Genomic DNA, 16,999 nt, shown 5'->3' with positions numbered 1-16,999 from the left:
CGAGGTTCATCTTAGGTATTCTGAGGAGACCAGCTGAGGAGGATCGCAGTGAGCGGGTAGAGGTGTAGTTCTCAAGGAGCTAAGTGGGAGCATGGTTGTGTAGGGCCTTTTATGCCAGAAACAGGATTTTAAAGTGGACTCTATAGGCAACTGGTAGCCAGTGAAGCTGCATCAGTAAGGGTGTTAACATGGCCTGTGGACCTAGAGCATCATCCTGACTGCAGAGTTCTGGATTAGTTGGAGGAGGTGGAGTGATTCATTTGGTAAACCTGAAAAGATGGAGTTGCAGTAGTCAATGCGGGATGTAACATAGAAATTTATGAGTTAAGAGTTTTGCAATGTTGCGAGGAAAAAGGCACTGCGAGACACACTGTTCACATGGGCATTGAAGGAGACTGAACTGCCAGAGTGTGACACTGAGACGATAAAAAGAAATGTGAACAAAGATGAAGACAGGAAATGAGATCAAAAGAAAATAAGAGATGAATCCCAGGAGGAATGAACTGAAAAAAGAGTTGAGATAAAAGGAGCACAAAGAAAAGAAAAGAAGGAAAAGATGAAGTGGAAATAAACACTGAGGAGTTCTTAAAGCACCTTGTGTGTATGTTTGATGTTTAATGGTCAGCTGGTTGGCAGGCCTTCACAGAGATTGTGGAGCAGAGCAAAGGTGACACATCTGACAGACCCTGGTGTTCCCTCAAAGCTTCACAGACACAAATCCAGTGATTCTTTCACTTTTATAGTTCCACTTTATACTCTGGCCTTCACATCTGAGCTTTATCTCTCACAAATGAGCACTGTTAGGCTGTAATAACCTGAGAAAGCAGCAGCAGCAGCACTCTGGTTAACATGAAGTCAGGGAGCTGCCTGCTAAACTCTGTGTTCCACTGTTGTCCAGCAAAACCTCAGTGGAGCCACATTCTTTATGACTAAAATATAAAACGTGTTCAACACAACACAAGAACAGACCTTGATTTTTCAGTTAGGAGAGCTGCAGTAAAGATTTCACACCACTTGATGGTGCCAACAGACAGACTGCACTCCTGAGCAGTTACACGGACAGGATGCATCGTCTCAACTAAATAATCATGAAACAGAAGTAATGAAACAACTGTGACAAAGGGAACGATGAATAAAACAGTGATTGTAGAGCCAGTGTAGATGGAAAAGGCTGAACCTGAGCCCTTTATCTCAGATCTGACCTTCATAATTACAGTCACTATCGTCATCATCATCCTTGTCTTCTTTAATGTCATCACTGTAACCATTAGCATCGTGTTATGAAGAGTCCAATAAACCCAGAGCTTCCCTCCTGCTTTTCAAAGCCTTTGAACTTCCTCTCTTTAACAAGTGCTTGTTGTCCTTCAGATGATCCATTTTCACCAGCCTCATAATAATATTTGTACTACAATCATCTGGTTTGTTACAGCTGGCATTTAACCCCAACCCTAAAAAACATGCTCAGTGCCAGAGCCAAACCACTGGCAGTCCATTGGTGGCTGCTCATCAGCATTTATTGTATGTCAATGATCCTTCTTTCATTTAGATGGAATTGTAAAGATCGGCAACATTTTCTTTTCCTTTATTTCTTTTTCAGCCACATCAACATCTAGAAATCCTCGTATCAACCTTTATCAACCTCAAAACGTGACAGTTCATTATAATACTGTGTGACATGACATGCCAAAAAAGAGTCAACCAGACTAAAAGAAGTGCAAGTTTAAACAATTATGGAAAGGAGTTGAAATTACGGTATAATATGAGGTGTTAAAAGGACTTAGTGTGAGCACAGAATGAAGTTGAAGTGCTGAGTGAAACTGAATCATCAGTTTTTCTGAAAATGCTGAAAGGAGTTAACTAGTCAGCTGAAGTGAAGAGCTGAGAGGAGTTAGTTCAAGTGTAAAATCTTGAATCTTGAGTTAAATTGAAATGCCATTTACAGTGTAAAGTGTAAGTGTTGAAGGATGTTGAAGTGTCACATGAAGTGTAAGACCTAAAAGGACAGGAAGGAAAATTAAAGTGTAAAACTGTGTTAATGTAGAGCGTGAATGGACCAGTTAACATTTGAGGAATCACTAAGGATTTATTAAGTTTTCATTTTTACTGCCTATATGCTTTAAAGACTTAGAAAGACAGATCATTTATTATCTGTCAGAGACATCGTTAACCAGACTGAACCTTTTTGTCCTGCCCTTGTCAAGCACATCCATAAATACAGACTGTTCCAAAAATCTGAACAACAAACAGAAAAGATGGAAACGATGTTCCAATCAGGGTTAGGGTTAGAAATAGTTCTGTAGAATACTCAAATAAATGTCTGTTCAAGTGGCTAGAGTTCAGTGTGTGATTAACTCTTGAGAAAAAAGATCGTTAAAATGATGAGAAGAGGAAGATTTATGTAGTCTACTTAGATGTAATCTCAACAGTCTAAAATGCCTAGGGACCTTTAAAACCATATTGCACAACACACATGCACAGATAAGAAACCACAGACATCCAGACACACACACACACACACACACACACACACACACACCCATTGGTCACCATTTCTCCCCAAAATGAGACATCGACAATAAAAAAGTGACTCCACCTGCATCTACTAAAGGTTTAAAATTACATCAAATATGATCCAGTTTCAATAAAATAGTTGACGGTGTGTGAAGTTACAGTGTGAGAATAGACGTATGAATGACAGAGACACCATTTACCGGATTACAAGTCAGTGTAGCATCAACATAAATGAATATCTGTTAGTGTATGATAGAAAAGTTTTACAATGTGGCACGTTTCTTTTTCCCATAATCGACAGCCAGATTTTGTAAACCAGCAAACATTTCTTGCAAACTGCTAATATGCCCGTTTGTAACTTGTGATGTATATTCTGCGACATTCATCTGTATTAGCAGTCTGTCCATTGGGAGTTTCTGTCTGTGGGCGTTTGTGTTCAGTCATAATAAAACAGGCCCAGCTCTTCCTGCATATACCCTGTGGACTGACTGACTGACTGGATATTTGGACCATGATGGAACTTCTCACTACAGGAAGAAAAAAGAAGAAAAAGAAGTCCGTCTGATGAGTGTTTGCAGCAACAAAGGATGACAGGAAACAATACAGCATTATTGATATGAACTAAATAAGAATAAAGAGATTCATGAATGATGATTCATAAATCATTTTTCAAAGGTTGCAGGAAAGTTGTCAGGTGTGCTGTATGTGCTCAGTAATCCAGTTAGACTCAGACCTCAGGTCTGTGGCTATGATGTGTTATGATATGGACTTAATCCACAGGATAATTTTCTCAAGATAAATTCAGGAATCAGGAATGCACCGTTCACAGCCAACATGACTTTTACAGCAGACAGCTGGCAGTGATCTACATTCTTAAACACTGTGCAGTGGTGATCATTTTTATAAACGAACAATTACAATTACAGACATGTAGATGATTGTGAGCCTTGTCATGTTTCTTTAACATATATTTGGGATGTAATATTTGCATATCTTACTGTGAGTAAGCAGGTTATTCACCTTCATTCTTAGGTCAGTCATTGGTGGCAAACTGCAATATGTTGCTTTTTCACTTTTTCACTGTGGTAAAAACTCCATACTGTCACAGCCTCAGGGTTAACCACACACACTTCTTTGCTACTTCTTACTTCACTCATCAGATTCATTAAATTTGATCTCCCAGTGGTTAAAAGATGCATTCAAGTGACACCACGGGTCTGCTGGATGTTGGAGTTTCCCCATTGTTGCCGTTACTCTTTCAAAATGAATATGTTAGGTGTTAGGTGTTAGTTATTAGTATAAGTGCGAGCCTACCATGATGTCACTGACTGGTTTGTGGACGACCGTTTTGAAACCTCAAGTTTGGCATTATTAACATAAGTGACCATATATGGATGAGAGTGTTGAGCTGGTGGGTGACGTTGGTTTTGACTTTATTTTCAAGCAAAAAGTTTCATCCAGTCTACTCACTGACATTCTTGTATTCCAGCTAAACAGGAACTAAAATCTGTTTGTGAAAACATTTGAGGAGAGAAAGAGTCAATTCAGGAACAGAATCTGGATTCAGATTTGATCAGCACTGTCTAGTTTGACAGTTTCATGGTGTGACTTGTCAATCACAAGCTGCTCTTTCCCTAAAGCATCCGCTGCCTTATCATCTATTCAGTTATTAATAGATGATAAGGCACTCTAAATTGGACCATAATGAACATACAAAACTGAACATCACGCTGTGTGGAGGAAGACTTAAAACTAGAGACTGAGACCATAAACTCGTGAAGAAGATGTTTACTGGGGCCATAAATCAACTAAGAAGTAGGTTTATTTTTTTACATAGAGTTCAATACAATCTGACCTTTATATGGTGGCGATTGGTGCTCCCCTTGTAGGCCATTCGAAAGAATATACACAGCCCACTGAGGCCATCGCTATGTCCACTTACAGTCCAGGCCGCAGCTCAGAGCTGAGAGCAGACAACTGGCTCCCTAAACTATTAGTGACCTAACAGATTAACATTTGTAAGTAAAAATGTATTAACCTAAAAAAGCTCCAGTCTGTTATAAATAGCAGCATGGAGCAGGAGTGGTCTGCACATCCATATCTACAATGTGTGTTCATGTGCTACACTGATGCAATGGACCTCCATTTGTTTCCTTCTGGTGAAGCAGATATGGTCCATGCCCCATCGGGTCTGCACACACAACCAGCGCCAAAACACTAGATGATTTCATTTTGCAGCTCTGGAAAGTTCACAGCAGCAATGACTTTACCATTGTGAGGTAAACAGTAGAAACATAGGGTTGATGTGAAATGGCTGAATGACGTGTTAAACTGTGGAAGAAGTTGTTCTGCCAGGCACCCCCACTGTGCTGCTGGACTGCTCTCATTCAAATGAATGAGAGGGCTGGGTTTTTTCTCAGTGAGACCTTAAAGGCTTTTTCCACTACAGGACCATCATGACCCACAACTTGAGGTGTAGGCATTGTCATGTGTTCTATGGATGCTTCTACTGCTCTTCTTTCACTTGGGTTCGGAGTTCCTTGACCTAAATTCATAATGACTCAGGAGGTGGTGTTATGTTCCAGGTGCTTTCAGGGAATGAAATGCAACAGGGCATCACCACAATCAGTATGTGACGGGTATTTTGCTGCCTTTGTCTGTGTAAAGTTAAAAATAGACTTTGTTAGAATAACATTTGCATAATGTTAACATTATTTCATCACCTATTTTATTTCCTACTGAAACAAAGCTCAGAAAGGATTGTGCTGTTTCCAACAGAAACCTGAGGAGTGGGTTGATTGTTTTTTATGATATGATAGATCAGGGGCAGCGACTTGTCCTGATGCAGGTGTTGGAGTTTTTCTGCCACTGGTCTCCTTTTGCTGCATTCAGTTGGCCTAAATGAACAATACTGACCTTTAAATGAACGATATAAAAACTTTGACCAACTGACATGGAGTGATTGAGAGTGCACAGTCAGGTGATAAGGAAAGGAGAGAAGGAAGCAGCAAAGTGTCAGGAGAGGAGGGACAGAGGCTGCAGTCAAATAAAAAAATGACCTAATAAATATTACCCTATAGCAACGTCACAAATTCATAAGAGCTTAAAAAAGAATCTGACTGCACTTATATTAGGCCACATAATGATGTGACGGCGGATGGACGGAAGATGGACTAGAAAAAGCTTCATCTTAGATACTTCTACCTTTGTATTCTTGTTGTGTTGTTTCATGCAGGACGTATAAATGTGGACAACACAACTCCATTATCAATATTAGAAATGAAATAATAGTGAGATGCAACAAAATCAGGTTTATAAGAATATCTTTGACAACAGCCAATAAAATCATAGCTCTTAAATGGAAGAGTGAAGACCCGCCTCCACCCTCTCTGTGGCTTAGTGAACTGACCTCCTGTATCTCCAGCCAGAAAATAATGTATAATCTAAAACAAAGGCCAGACAAATTTGAGGGAGTATGGGGTAATCTGATTGAACATGTGCATGCATGTACATGTATATAGATGTCATCTTCAGTCATCTATATTTAACATATCTTCTATATTTAACATATAGATGACTGAGGAGTGATACCAAAAGAGACATAGTTGCTGATGAGCAAAATCTAATGACTATTTTTTTTTCTTACTTTTTGTTTTTTAAGTTGTTTTTTTAAATATATATATATGTACCGGTAATGGGGAATGGGGAGGAGGGAGTGGGAGGAGGGTCAGGGTAAAAGAAGATGTTTAATATGCTATGCATATGTGCCAATATGGAAAAATCCAAAAAACACAATTAATTAAAAAAAGAAGAAGACATAATAAAGGCCACCTGTCATGAAGGTGAAATGTTTGTCACATTGAGAATGTTTGCTCACCCTCCTGTCCGCTCATATAGTAAGTGATGGCAAAAGATGGATGTTTATAATCAATGATTTATTCATTTGGATGACCAGGATAACTTAGGATAGCCTATCTATCTATCAACAGCAGAGAGAGGGAAAGTAATAAAAAGATAAAACAGTTTTCACAGTTTCAACCTGTCCACCAGGAGTACACACACACACACACACACACACACACACACACACACACACCAATAAAGTGAGCTGATGAATTGCTCCACTTTGAGCACTGCGGTGTTTGAGGTGGAATGATCCGTCATTTAGTAGAGATGACCTGATGTTATGAGAGAGTGAGAGAAAACAGAGGAGAGAGATGAATGAGCGCACAACAAATCCATAGCCAATATTTCCACATCACTGAGTCTGACTGTTGCTATTTGAACCATAAACACACACACACAGAACATGGCAGCGCTCTGTGGTTGACCCATCTGTTACAAAACTGGTTGTTGCATTAATGGTCAAGGAAATTCCCTGCACATAGCCAGGACACTCAAAATGAACATGCATCAAAAACAGTTTATTGCAACATATCTTTAGTGCGTGATGTGTCACCAGTTTCATAACCATAAAGTTAGAGATGAGGAGCAGGGTGAATTCAGCATTAACTCTGAAAGATAAGATTTGCAAGATTGTATGCCGTGGTTCTTTGAGCAAAATGCAAAATACATCAGCATGTAACATGCCTAACAAGTTATAAATCATAATTATTAAATAAAATCACAATTGAAGAAATTGAAGAAAATTTTAAAAAACCCACCTACTCACTCATTTTAAGGGGAAAGATATGCATGATATCATTTCACAGAAATAGTTATTGAATACTCACATGGTTTGTAAAACTCTAAAAATAAAATCTCTCTCTCTCTCTCTCTCTCTCTCTCTCTCTCTCTCTCTCTCTATATATATATATATATATATATAAAGGAATTGAAATATTGCACCGAATGAAACAAAACAAGTGAGGAAAGAATGAACCCTAATTAACTGATAATGATAATTGATTACTGATAAACTGTCAATCCTGATTCCTAATGAAGGACTATTCAGTTGATTAGTAGAGTTACTAGAGAACACAGTGCGAGATCCTGTATTGATAAATGATCAAGTAGTAATTAGTTGAATGTCTGTGAATTGATCATACTGATTGTGATTATCTTATTATTGAACATGGCTGCCACATGCACCACCACACCACCCATCGTCTTCTTCCAGCCTTCTTCACTGTCTAGTCATACAGACTTTATTAACGATTCATCAGTAATTGATAAATATTAAGATGTTCCTGATTTGTTCCTCAATCCTTTCTTCATTCTTCATAAAAATTTCTACATAAAATAAAATTTTATTTGTATAGCCCAAAGTCACAAAACACATTTTGCCTCTGAGGGCTTTACAATCTGTACAGGGAGTGACACCCCCTGTCTTTAGACCCTCGGGTCAAGTGAGGAAAAACTTGCCCACAAAAAACCTTTAACAGGGAAAAAAGGTGGAAGAAACCTCAGGAAGAGCCACAGAGGAGGGATCCCTCTCCCAGGACAGACAGATGTGCAATAGATGTCACGTGTACAGGACAAATCAACACAAACATATTGTACAATTACAATGACTGACAAAATGACAATGAATCACAATGAATGATAAAATGATTACAGTAGCAGTGGAACCTCTGATAGAGATAGAGAGACAGATGCACAGCAGCAGCAAATCATTAACTAACTATAAACTGTAATGGAGATATGGTAACAATAATGACAGTAATAATATGTGTAGAGGACGTCGTGCAGGATCACAGCAGCAGCCACGATCCACGAGAACCTGCTGGACGACAGAGCACAGAAACTCCAGGGAAGAAGTTCAGTTAGTAACATGCATTAACATGCATTAATGAGACAAGCAGTCTACTCCTATAGCAGCATAACTAAGGGATGACCTGAGCTTATAGTCGGCGTAACAGTAAAAATTAATGGAGTGATTCCTAATAATGTTCCCTAAAGGAAGCATATATAAACTGAATAGAAGTGGTCCTAGTACAGAACCTTGTAGGAATCCATGACAAACTTTGGTATGCATGGAGGATTCATCATTGACGTGAACAAACTGAGATCGATCTAAGAAATACGACTTAAACCAGCTTAGGGCGGTTCCTTTGATGCCAATTTGATGTTCCAGTCTCTGTAAAAGAATTTGATGGTAAGTGGTGTCAAATGCGGCACTAAGATCTAACAGGACAAGTACAGAGATGAGTCCTTTGTCTGATGCCATTAGGAGGTCATTTGTAACTTTTGACTAATGCGGTCTCTGTGCTATGATGCACTCTAAATCCTGACTGGAAATCCTCAAATAGACTATTGTTATGGAGAAAGTCACACAGCTGATTAGCTACAGCTTTCTCAAGTATCTTAGACAGAAAGGGAAGGTTTGATATCGGTCGGTAGTTGGCCAAAGCCTCTGGATCATTAAAGAAGCTCATGAAGTCATTGCTACTTAGACCTAAGGGGATGGACTGTGGTACATATCCTGATAATAAAGACAGATTAATCATATCCAATAACGAATTACTAACTACAGGTAAAACATCCTTGAGCAACCTGGTTGGGATGGAGTCTAAGAGACAGGATGACGGCTTAGCTGCAGAAATGATTAAAGTTATTTGATGAAGGTCGATGGGGGAAAAACAGTCTAAATACATATCAGGTTTTACAGCTGTTTCAAAACTTGCTGTATCAGAATGCAGATCAATGCCTGTTGAGGGCAAGAGGTGATGGATTTTGTCTCTAATAGTTATAATCTTATCATTAAAGAAGCTCATGAAGTCATTGCTACTTAGACCTAAAGGAATAGATGGTTCAGTAGAGCTGTGATTCTCTGTTAGCCTGGCTACAGTGCTGAAGAGAAACCTGGGGTTGTTCTTATTCTCCTCAATTAAAGAAGAGTAGCAGGCTGCTCTGGCATTACGGAGAGCCTTCCTGTATGTTTTGAGATTATCTTGCCAGACTAGATGAGATTCTTCCAGTTTAGTGGCACGCCATTTGCGTTCAGATTTACGTGCCTCTTGCTTTAATTTACGAGTCTGCTGGCTATACCATGGTGCTAGCCTTCTTTGTTTAATTATCTTCTTTTTCAGAGGTGCAATAGAGTCTAGAGTTGTCCGTAATGAGCCTGTAATACTATCAACAAGATGGTCTATTTGTGGGTGGCTAAAGGAAGTAGACAAGTCCTCTGTTACAGTTAGACATGGCATTTGATTCAATGCTGAAGGAATCACTTCCTTAAATTTGCACTTTACAGCACTATCAGATAAACATCTGCTGTAGAAGCTTCTACACAAAGGCTTATAGTCCAGTAATATGAACTCAAAGGTTATTTAAAAAATGGTCAGATAGAAGAGGATTCTGTGGAAAGACAATTAGATGATCAATTTCAATGCCATATGAGAGAACAAGATCAAGAGTGTGGTATTTCAGTATTCTTTACAGTTTTGTCAGTTTTAATGTTTAATATTTTTGTTGAAAAGATAAATAGATCAATCACAACACAAAGAGTGGTGCCATAAAAAGCATGAAGTCCTCAAAAACAAATTGTATCTACAAACGTTTGCTGCATACAAAATAAAACAATGTGAATTAAAAAATATAAAAAAAAATACTGTGACATTAAAATATTGACAAAAATAAATAAATAAATAAACCTTCATGGACAAAATATTTACTGACAAAACTTCAAATCTACAACACAAATGAAATGTCTGCTTCTTGGAACACCAATACATTTGTCAACCATCCAGGACATTTCAAACAGTTTAATCCATCCGCTCTAGTGTCGGCGTGCTCTTAATATTAACATATTAGAAACAAAAGTCCAGTTTACCCGTCAAAAACATTCAAACTGGGGATAATGGGGTGGCCAATCATGTTTCATCTTAAAATGTGTGATCAGAAACAGAACTTTGTTTTCAAAACGCTTCACCTGAGATACTTACTAGATACTGCCCGTGCGCTCTGAGAGTGTTGTTTCATGCAGGAAATATAAACATGGACAACCTGGTGAAAAATATGACTTCATTATCAACGTCAGTATTCAAATGATAAATGATTGTCCACCTGTCACAGAAGTCAAATAAAGTGTTTGTTACACTGGTATGGTCGCTCACCCTCCTGTCCACTCATACAGAAACATATTAGCAAGTTATGGCAAAGATATATGATTAATAATCAACGGTAACTTCATGATGATCTGCAGGATGCTGGATGTCACCGTTACAAACAGTTTTTACTGTGTGTCTGAACGCAGCTCCACAGTCAACAACAGAACACACACTTGATGATCAAAGTTTTTACATCACGTCAACACGTATGTTCATATTCACACGCTCTCTCTGCTGCAGTCTGCATCACACTGTTTAGATAAATTAATGTTTTTTTTTTATGTCTGGTTATGAATGACTGAATAGCGCATCAATTTTTTTGTCACTGCCGCAAGGAATTATGGGGCCGCATTACCTCCTTTCCTTTTGTAAAGGATGGTCCGGTGTATCCTATCCTAAAAGAGATAATAAAGGAAGCATTGAAGCTCTTTTCCTTAACAGTTAGAGAATTCAAACAGCTCTTATCATGGCGGCTACGTTAATACTTCCGGGTCATTTCACTCAGTTAGGAAGGTTCCTAAGTAAAATTGACTATTCAACCGGACCCCAAGTCCTTGACACCCGGTACTGGTCACTCTCCAAGAATTGCATTCTACTTGTATTGCAGTGTACAACACATATTGCACCCTGAAGAGTCCTCTTGAGTCTTGATTCTGACTGTTACTAACTATGGCAATGCTACTGGCTCCCTACAACGTCACACTCAAGCCTCATCCTTGTTCACACGCCCAGTTTTCTCTCCCACACATTTTACCAATGCACACATGTCATGGAATAACAGAGTTTGGTTATATTTAGCAGCAAAGTTTCACAATCAGTCCTGACACACAATTATCCACATACACATAAAATGAAGAAGAAGGGCTTGTCAATCATCTCTGACCTATGAGCTTATGAGCTGGTCTTAATCAGTCGCTTTCACTTCCTTATTTTGGATCTGTGGATTCCCCTCGTGACACACACACACACACACACACACACACACACACACACACACACACAATGCCTCTGTTTATACATCTGAAATGTAAACACAGGAAACCTAGAAATTTAATTTTACTCCATTTAAGGAAAAATTACACTTTGATGCATATCATGATGGTACTGCTCTGTATGAAAGCGTCATGCAATAACTTGTTATCTATCTATGATTTGAGGTTGGGTGTGTTTATTTGTGATGAATATAACAGCTATGAAACAATCAGAAAATAGCTTTTTATTTCTCTGATTTACTGGCTTTCTCAGTAACGGCGTTCCCTCACTCTCATTTATTGTCTATGTTGTTTGGCCAATGCTTGCTGTCAAACCATCGGACACAAACCAAAGGAAACTTGTAGTGACTGTCCAAACTTCACACTCAGTCGCTTGGTAGGTAGGTGGTTTCTTGACGCGCTTCCATAAAAACAAGAATCAGGGATTGAGATGGTTTTCTTCAGGTGATGTTCCCATTTATTGAAAGGCTGCATGAATCCATTTGTTGACTTCTATTGTATATGGTATTATTTTTTGTCTTACAGGATAAACGGTATGAATCAGGTGATCCTTCCATCTACTAACCCAGAACTCATCTACAGTAAAATGATCTATACACCTGGTGCCCATCTGTAATTAATGACTAAGCTCACCCTTGTTGTTAAGTCAAAACATACATGCAATTGGCTCAAGACAAACCTAAAAACTACAAAACTTCTTGGTGTCATTATTTTGCAGCACAGACCATGTGTCAGAGTTTAGTCCATGAATCCACCTGGAGCGCGCTCAGTTTCAGTCACATTTTGGTCTGACTATAGAGCAGTTTGTCCAGTCTGATCGTCTGATTGGCCACTGCAGCGTGTGACGTTGGGTTGTGTTTCTCCAAAAGTTGAATCTGGCTCAACTTCTCCTCTGCACATCGCTGCAGTACCCGGTTCTGCGCTTTGGTTGCAGTGCTGGATTTGGTCCTTAGATATGACCGTGCACTTTGGGACAGGCTCTCCTTGAACACATTCTTTGGGCTGCATTCAGTTGTGCACATTTAGAGCTTCATGTGAAACATACAACCTAAATATAAAACTAGACACATCCTGACTCCAGATCTGCACTTAACATACAAACATGTGATTGGTATTGACTCTCATCTCATTTTTTCTCATGTTCTCACAGAAACAAGGCAAACATTAGTAAAATGTTGAATAGAGCAACAAACCCTGATTTTTGCTCTTGTTGTCAATTGTTAAAAGGTTTCTGCATGAGCCTCTTTTCCTCTTCTTTGTAATATTATGTAATATGTAATTATTGTTACTATGACTTCCACAGCCTCTACTATGTATTATCAATGAAATTAGCCCTGTTTGTATGTATGGCTATATTATGTATTAACTTATGTGATCACAGGAAATGATTCAGTGCAGACATTGTGTAAATGTGTTTCGAGTCTTTGTGAAGTATGCACATTATTCAGATTATACCGTATTATCCATTCAATAATTGAGCCTCTGCCTCTGAAAGATCATAATATCTATTTCCTGTGTGAGTCATGATCTAGCCACACACACACACACACACACACACACACGCACACACACACACACACGCACACACGAATGAGCTGAGAAACCATCCAAACAGCCTCTCTAATAAACACACAGTGTGCTTTCCTCTCCCGGTCTCTCCACCTGTATCACCCTCGTGTTTTAAAGTCATTAAGCTGTCTCTCTTCACTTCCTTGTTTTTCTTTCTGTGTTCCTCTGTCCTCATTTTCACCATCTGTCCGTTGCTTTTCTTTCGTCATCATCTATTCTCTAAAGCTTGATCATTATAGTAATTTTGATCTTTTTTTTATGAGGAGAAAGAAGAGTTCTTAGAGTTTGGGTTGTCACTGTAAAGTTTTTTTGTAATTGCTACAACCTGAATTGGCCCATTGTGTTTAATGCTGTTAATGTGATCTGATCCAGGAAATTGAAACAATTACTAACAGATTTTGAGACATTATTTGCCCAAAGTCTGCCTTGCTCTCTCTGTCTTTTCAGAACAACCCCAGTTAGGACCCGCTTGAAACAAAAAGCACTGCTCGTTGCCTGTGAAGCAATAAATGCTCGTTAGGCCTCGCAATATGAAAAAAAAACTGTCTTTATGCTAAATGTATACTTATCCCTGATGTCACTACTGCAATAGACAGATGCATTGTACATGATTAAAAACACACAGTAATTGTGCTTTCATTCACTCTGTGGTGTATAGTTATAGTATAATGCTTTTTGGTTTTTGGCTTGATGTGTTTTATACAAATCTATACAACATCTATACAAATAGAAAACTATATAAAAAAAAATAGAAAGTGGCCGTAGAAATAAAAACGTTTTTATACAAATAGAATACTATATAAAAAATCTAAGTTTATTATATTATATTATATTATATTATATTATATTATATTATATTATATTATGTAATGGCAGGGTTCATCCAGAAAATGTCATGGAAAATCTTTCCATTAGACATTCATTGTCTATCTGACTGTTTGAACAATAAAGTCTATAAACTAGTAAAATGAGACCATGGATGTTCGGGATGTTTGATTTGACCTAAGCAGGTACTTGTGGTATTTGCAGATACACACACGTGCTATTGAAATATTTATTATTTTTCACCAAACAAGTCAGTGCAACATATGCACAGCAGATATATTTACATTGGAGTGAACTAAAATATGCTCACAAAACAGTAAGCTGAAAAATACAATTGCAGAAAAAAAATAAAAAAAAATAAAGAGGAAAGCAAAATAATTAGACAACACTGCTCTACCCCGACTCTCATTCTTCCTCCCCCTCTCATTCAAACCCTCCCTCTTCCTCTTCCTCTCTCAGCAATGTCTTCCAAAGATGCCCAAGACCTGTTTGGCCAGGTGGCACATATAGTGTCCAATGAGCTCATGTAGTGTCATTTTCAATGGCAGTGTTTTGAAATTGCAAACATGTGACTTTATGTCAGATTGTTGTGTTTTATGCACAGAACCATGTTCAGTACACTTAAAAAGACAATTCCAATTGCAAAATGTGTGTAAAGCAGAAAATGTGTTTAAAGTTTTGGAGATTTAAGATGAGGTTTTGCTCCCTGTGTGTCAGTTTAAATATTTGTGCTATCCATGTCATTTCGGTGTGTTAGCAACTGGACAAAACTGTAATACTGTATGTAAGGTTTGAACTGTGTTAATTGAATCCTATTTCGCTTTAGTATGACACAGAGAAATCAAACCGCCCTTAGTTAATGGCTTTCAGTCGGTGTGAATACTCAGAGGAAAGATGCTTTGCTGCCTTTTGCGAGCTCAATCATCTCAGGAATGTCCAACAGGAACCAGAGGACCAGGGATCCCCTTCACCTCTCCTACACTGTCACCCAGCCCACAAAGACCTGTGCAGGTCCCTGTCCGTCCATCCAGCCCTCCATCCTCTCATACGTCATCCATCCATCCATCTACCTGTCAGGCTGTGGCGGGACCCAGCGCGGCCAACAGACGTGACCTGCCGTCAGGTTGAGTCTTCTCTTACGAGGGCCCTTCTTAGAGCTGTCTGAGGGCCCTGTCGGAGCCTGGAGTGCCGCGCCAACTCAATCTTAGTAGTGGACAAAGTGAAGAGAGCGGGAGCCGTCCCATCAGTCTCCATTATGGGACAGCGTTGTTGCTCCGCTGTCATGTTCCTGTGGTACTCCAAGGGAGATGCTGTCTCATACATCATCAGGGAACAAAGGGCCTGGCCTGGGGGTTGGACAGAGGAGGTGGGTCCTTCCTGCCCCTGAGACACACACACACCAACCCCCTCCTCTAGGTCCAAAAACATCAACTCTACTTTTAGGGGGGGTTCTGCTCAACTTGAAATTCATTTCAAGATTATCTTCCTAAATAATTTGTCTGTGACAGCAGTGAGACCTTCTCTCATATTATGGGGCAAAAATAAACATCATTGTGTGTTAAAGGATTATTATGAAAGTCTACACAGAGTATTGAAACTGTATGTACTGTAAATAGGAACATGAGCTACATTTTGTGGGGTTAAGGCTGAGTTATGCTTTGGGAATTTTACTCTAAGATGTCTCAGTGAGTGTTTGAGTGAGTACTCTCTATTTTCAGTCTTAACACTTTAATCAGCAGCCATATGTTGAATGCTCACAGAGTGGTAAGTACTATGTACCTCTGATAGCTTTAAAACACCCCAGAACACAAGGATAACCTGATCGATGTGTCAGTGACAAATCATCTACAGATCCAGTTTTCAAAAGGTCAGATCATCCTGCAGTCTGTTAAACTGACAAACACCTGGCCAGATGTGTTCGGCAGTGATTTAAACAGACAGTGTTTAAACTTTGTAGTAGACCTCTGACTGATCAGCTGTGCATATCAGTGGAGGCCAAAAACCTTGACATACACTCAGGAGCCCCGCGTGCAGCTGTCGTCTTGTCTACATGTAATGCAACATGAAGCAGGAGGAGTTCAGTGAACATCCAGTGTGTTTTGGAGTTTCTCTTCTTTCTTTTGGCTTTTAGAGGCATTCCATCATTGATCCTTTTAAATAACTGGAGTGCAAAGTTCCACTTTTCACATAAAGGGTTGGCAGCTATGAGCACTTGCTCTACTATCTAAATACCAATAGAAAGAATTAATTTCCACTGCAATCTGATAAATTTCATGAAGAAACATCCCATATACTCAAAAATGTCCAAGAGGTCAAGGGTCTCAGACTTTGTGTATGAAGCACTGCAGATGTGTTATTTGTATGTAATTTAGCAGGAAAAAGAGACGAAGAGAAGAGCCGCTGCCTGTTGAATGTGACCAGCAGAACATTAGCATAGCAATAGGCAGCTCTGCTGTCACTACAGTAGCTCCCATCAGCCCTCCCCCATCCACAGCTGACAGTAAAATAGTCCAAATGTGCCAAGAAAAAGATTCCACAGAACAGTGTTTTTTTCTTTTATGGTTCTGAACAGATAATGAGGAACACTTTGAGATTATGTATTTATGTTGTCACCAACAAGTATTTGAAGAAATGTCTATGCTGGATATCATATTTCACAACCAACGGCATTGATGTCTTATCATCTAATACGAAAACAAGATCTTCTGTATCTTTTTCAGTCCACTATATAAAAGTTGAATCTGAATCTGGCGGTTATTGGGCTAAACCATGAGAGAGACAAGGTTTCACCCAGATATTTTCTAACCTGATACCACATTCATATTTTTAACTATGGGACGTTTCCCTTTTAACAGTTTAACTTTTGCTGAGAATAAACATTAAGACAGAGGCAGTGTGACTGTGCAATTTTCAATATTCATCCATGTGAAAAATGAAACATCATTGTTCTCAGTCAGGCTGCCTAATAATACCAAAGTAGAGTGGGACAGTTAAAGGACCAAGCTGTGGGATGCTGATTGCGACCCTCTTGTGTCACCCTCTCCTTCCTAG

Source organism: Larimichthys crocea, chromosome XVI, assembly GCF_000972845.2.
Source record: "Larimichthys crocea isolate SSNF chromosome XVI, L_crocea_2.0, whole genome shotgun sequence".
NCBI lineage: Eukaryota > Metazoa > Chordata > Actinopteri > Sciaenidae > Larimichthys > Larimichthys crocea.
Note: the sequence above shows the minus strand (reverse complement) of the source record.